The sequence below is a fragment of the Vipera berus genome (genome assembly GCF_964194415.1).
Source record: "Vipera berus genome assembly, chromosome: 2".
Lineage (NCBI taxonomy): Eukaryota > Metazoa > Chordata > Lepidosauria > Squamata > Viperidae > Vipera > Vipera berus.
This window is the reverse complement of record NC_138203.1, coordinates 226,933,476-226,938,739: the sequence shown is the minus strand read 5'-3', so window position 1 is coordinate 226,938,739 and position 5,264 is coordinate 226,933,476. Positions and strand designations below refer to the sequence as shown.

Sequence of the window (5,264 nt, the reverse complement as noted above, 5' to 3'; positions counted from 1 at the left end):
ACACTATTTTTTTATTGTGCTTTCAGTTCCTAAGTGATGCTCCATTAAATAGTACTAATCTGTTCTTGAAGACTGCTATCTATTTATAGATCCCTGTTTGCTTTTTTTTTAATTCACAGACATTGACTGAGTTGATTTCCTGTGTGAAGTTTTTACTTGAATTTCAAATCCATCCCAAGCTTCTTAATCTCTCACTGTGAAACTCCAATTATTCTCTGCTATTTTTCTTCTGTTTAATCATGTCCAATTCTCAAAGACTGCCTGGACAAGTTTCTGCAGTTTTCTTGGCAAGGATTTTCAAAAGTAGTGCAGAAGTAGTATGCTGGTAGTTAAGGAGACTGACTTGTGTGACCCAGAAGTGCCCTGTACTGAAACCTATGGAAGAAATTTAATGAAAGCCATTCTTTTTCCATACATTCCTGATGCTTTATGCGATTAATTTCAGAAGAGCAGCAGGTATCAACGATAATGAAGAACTGAGAAAAGTTGCACATTAGCTAATAATTCTGTGCTTTTTCTTTGAAAGCAAGTGAAACAAAGCTACAAATAATTACAAAGATGTACCAAGGGGATAACCGATGAATTAGCTACAATAAAATCAGCTGTTAGGAGCTCTATAGGTCATCTGAAATTACTACTACTCCAATTTCAATCACGTTTGCTCCAGTGACTGGAATAATATCATCATCTGTGTAAAAAAAAGGAGAACACAAAGATTGGGGATAGACAAAATATATAACATCATCTTTGTTGAACTTGGAATAAGAATATCAGGGTTTAAATCTTTGGACTAGTTGTTCTTTCTTATGCAATTTATTTCTAGGCTGGCTGTTATAGAGTTAAAATTAGGGAAGACCTATATGAGGGGAGCCTTAACTCTAAAAAAAAAGGCTTAGATATACAGTAAATACAACCAATAAATAAATAGTACACCATGATGTTCTCATCATAGTGATGAGATCATTATAGGAGAATCTTGTTATTAAATAAATATCTGAGCAGTAATCTATTGATCCAGGTCTACAGCTTGAGGGTGTTCATTTAGTCTACTCTTGGCTAATGATCCAAAGTCAAAAGGTCTCCCAATGAGTCCCAGACAGCAAAAGACTGGACTTAATTGGATGCTTGTTTTATAATTTTTCTTTCAAAAATATATTATCCTTTTCTGCAGTGAAGTGATAATCACTGCTAAATTAAGCTGAGATAATAATAATAATAACAATAATAATAATAATAATAATAATAATAATAATAACAACAACAACAACAACAACAACAACAACAACAACAACAACAACAACAGTTGGAAGGGAGCTTGGCTGGGCCCGGACAGTTATCGGGTGCGGTCCCTTATGGTTATGGTATTACTGGTCTTCTGATTGGTAGTGGCTTAGCCACCGTGAACCAATCCAGGCACCTCCCATCACCAATGATGAGAAGAAATTTAAAAAAAATCCATACCGTATCGGTCGTCGCCCAAGGTCAACAAGGACCATGTCAGATGCTATGGCTCCTGGACATCTGTCAAAAAATGGGCCACAGGGCTCAGTTGCTACTGCTGGGGAACCAGAGTGTACAACTGTAAAGTGACTGGAACAAAAGCGCAAAACCTGGACAACCGAAGAAAATCGAAAAATCATCCAATGCTACTACCAGGCAGAACCAACAGCCAGGGGATTTTAAAAAAGAATGATGCAACTGTGGAAGGAAAAGCATCCGGAAAGTGATGTAACCGAACAACGATTAATGGATCAAAGACGTTTCATCATCCGTAATAAAGTTTTTACAGATGTGGAAATTCAACATCTAGAAACATTGGCTAAAAAGAAAACAACAAGCAATGATGAAGAACAGGCTGAAGAAATTGTTCCAATACCTGAACAAACTGACCAACAAACTGACCAACCAGCAGAAGAAGCCACCACACAGGATGAGGATTTCCCTGTGCAGCAACTCAAAAGTGTAGAGCTAAGTAATCTAGCAAAAATGCTGAAAGAAAAGATTGAAAACCACATCAAAGAAAACACAGAAAGAAAAAGACTGCCTACCATCCGTGAAGTGCATAGCAAACGAGTGAAAGATCTACTAAATGCTGTGAACATTTTAACTTCCATCCCATCCAGCACACTGTATGAAACAAACCAACTAATGTACAGTACAGCCGCCGTTATAACTGCAGAATTGGGTTATAAAATGCCAAAAAAAAAAAAACCACTGGAACACCAAAGTGGAAAATTCGACTTGAAAATAAAACAAAAAAACTACGAGGAGATGTCAGCAAATTGAAATACTTGAAAGAAGGAAAACTAAAGAACGAAAAGCTGCAAAATAGTTTATACAAAAAATATAACCTGGAGGGGACTTCCGGTGGCTGCGCGGCGCCGGAGACAGCCTTCCCGGGCTGCCCGCGGCTCAGCTGAGTGATTTTCGCCCGAAACAGCGCCGATCAGCTGTTCGGGCGAATTTGAAGCCCCCTCCTTGGGAGAAGAGGAGGGGGTGAGGCCCCAGGTAGGGGTCGAGTTCTCCGGGGCCGCCTGAGCTTGCAGCTTGGGCGGCCGAAGGATCGAACTCCCCCGTAGCCTGGGTCGCTCCCAGCTGGCCAGCGCCTCTGCTCCTGATTTCATGGAGCAGAGCCAGGCGTCTGTGACCACCCCTGCCTGAAGGAAGGACTATGGAATAAAAAGAGCAGGCAGAGCGGTACAAGAGGAAAAGGTGAAGAGGATTATTTTATTTTACTCTCGAGATTGATGGACTTTTTAAACTTAAAGTGAAAGTGCGTCACAATTGAAAGTAAAAGATGGCGGCTAAACCTCCCCCTAAAACTCTTCGGAGTGCTGGAACTTCTCCGGTGCAACAATTATCATTGCAGGCATTGCATCCTCCTGATGTATTGACATCGAAGGATTTACAAGATGCTCTTGAAAAACATACCCAGGTAATTTTGGAATCAATGGGTGATAAATTTGCACAGATGGAGGAGAAATTGAAGAAGTTGGAGGAGAGAATGGAGGAGAGGATGGAACAGAAGTTCAGTGTGATGAAGGTAGACATTTTGTCTTCAGTGTATAAAGTGGCTGAATGTGTGGAAGATCTGGATGAAAAAGTGGAAGATTTGACTCAAAAGAATGCCATATTAGAAGCAAAAGTATTGGAGAATGAAGATTTAAGAGACAAAATGGATAGAGAATTGAGTCTTGCTCAATATTTCCAGATGCAGTTTGCCATTAGAATCAGAGGTTTAAAGGAGAATATTAAGGAAGATCTAAAGCAGCTGGTTTCTGAGGCTCTCGAAGTGGTATTGAATCAGCCAGCATCTGAAATAAAAGGAGGCATGGATAAAGTGTTTCGTGTGAACTCATGGATTGCTAGACAGAGAAAGTTGCCTAGAGATGTGGTGGTTTATTTTGCAAAAAGGGAAATTAGAGATGAAGTTATACAAGCTGCCTATGATACTAAAGTCGTGATTGCTGATCAAGAAGTTCTGGTTCTAAAAGAAATTCCTCCAAAGATTTTAAGGAGAAGGAAGGATTTTACATTTCTTGTGCAAGAGCTCAAGCAACGAGATATAAGGTTCAGATGGGAGATCCCAGCTGGGTTGATGGTGATGCATGAAGGTAAAAGGTACCGTCTGGTTACTGTGATGCAAGCGCGTGATTTTTACAATAATGTTTTAAAAGCAACCCCATTAACACTTCTGGAAGCTGCAAAGGGATTTGGAGAAGGAGAACATCAAGAGGCTGAAGATGGACAGACAGAGGAGAATGGTGCTGGAGGAGATCAAGTTATAACACCTTTGGATGATCCCAGGGAACAGAGGGTGACGCGTGCTGCTTTAAAACGATCAAAAAAGATAAAAGAACAAGATCAGCAGAAGTCTATGGAACTTTCACAACGTAGTTACAGCCAAGCAGTGGGAGGTGGGAAAGATTTGGGTGAGGAATGTAAAATTTACACAAGTTTGAAATCTAAGAGAGAATTTTTACAAAATGTTTTATAGATGGTATTTAGATCTTAAAAAGCTAAGTATGTATCTGAATTATTAGCCTAAATGTTGGAGGTGCGGTGACGAAGACGCAATATATTTTCATATATGGTGGACTTGTAAAAAGGTTAAGGCTTTTTGGATAAAAGTCTGGTGGAACATACTAAGTTGATGTTGAATTTAATTACGGCAGCAAGACTTTTGATAGGTTAGTACTGGAAAGAGGAACTGCCGACCATAGAAGAGTGGACTTTAAAGGTTTCCGACCTGGTTGAAATGGCGAAGATTTCGGCCTATTTGAAAGATTACTTGCAAGAACGCTATATTATGGAAGGGAGAAAATGGCTTGAGTTTATCCAGAATAAGTATAGGGTTAAGAAGTTTCATATTTGAATAAGTCTTCTTTCCTTTTTTCTTTTTCTATATTAGTTTTTTTTATATATATTTAATATTACTAAGGTTTGTTTTATCCTATATAAGCTAGAGAGTGATAGATTTTAGAGTTTATGGTTGCTAGTATATGGTTGTTTATGATTGTTTTTTTATATATATACCTTGTATTTAGCTCTGGGAAGTCGGGGGGGGAGGGGGGGAGGGGGGAGAGGAAGGGGGGGAGGGAGAAGGGAGGGGGAGGGGGGATTTTTAAGGGAAAAATTGTATGTTAAAACTTTTCAATAAAAAAAAAAATATAACCTGGAGGAAACAACAATAACAGAAATCATGGAAAACCTAAAACAGAGTGTAATAGCAACAGTAAAGAAAATTGAAAGATATGAAGGACGAATAAAACAATATCGTGAAAACGTCCAGTTCAGAAGAAACCAGCACCTCTTCTATTGGTCACTTGATGAAAATAAAGTCCAAACTACTGTTCTACCATATAAAGAAAAAACATTAAACTTTTGGAAAGCACTGTGGGAAAACCCAGTGGAACATAATAAAACTGCTTCCTGGATCAAAGATATCCAAAAACAAGCAACACAAAACAAAATGGAGAATATTGTAATAACCACCCGTATGGTTGCAAAACAAGTAAAGAAGGTCACGAACTGGAGTGCACCTGGCCTGGACGAGCTGCATGGATACTGGTTGAAACACCTCACCAGCCTCCATCACCGCATGGCCACTCACTTTGATGAAATGCTTCAAAATGCCACAGGTGAAGAATGGTTAACAGCTGGTCGAACATACTTGATAATGAAAGACCCTGAAAAGAGCACAGAACCAAGCGACTACCGCCCAATTACTTGTCTGCCAACAACGTTCAAACCTTTTACAAGAA

General features: G+C 39.2%; 1 long non-coding RNA gene across 1 annotated transcript; it reads right to left on the bottom strand.

Moving 5' to 3' along the window:
• Positions 1–2,181: 2,181 nt before the first annotated feature.
• LOC308660972 lies at positions 2,182–5,009 on the bottom strand. The gene is made up of 2 exons (XR_014024852.1): positions 4,676–5,009; positions 2,182–2,351 (listed from the first exon to the last, which is right to left on the bottom strand). It is a non-coding gene; the product is annotated as an uncharacterized lncRNA (long non-coding RNA).
• Between the last annotated feature and the right edge of the window lie 255 nt (positions 5,010–5,264).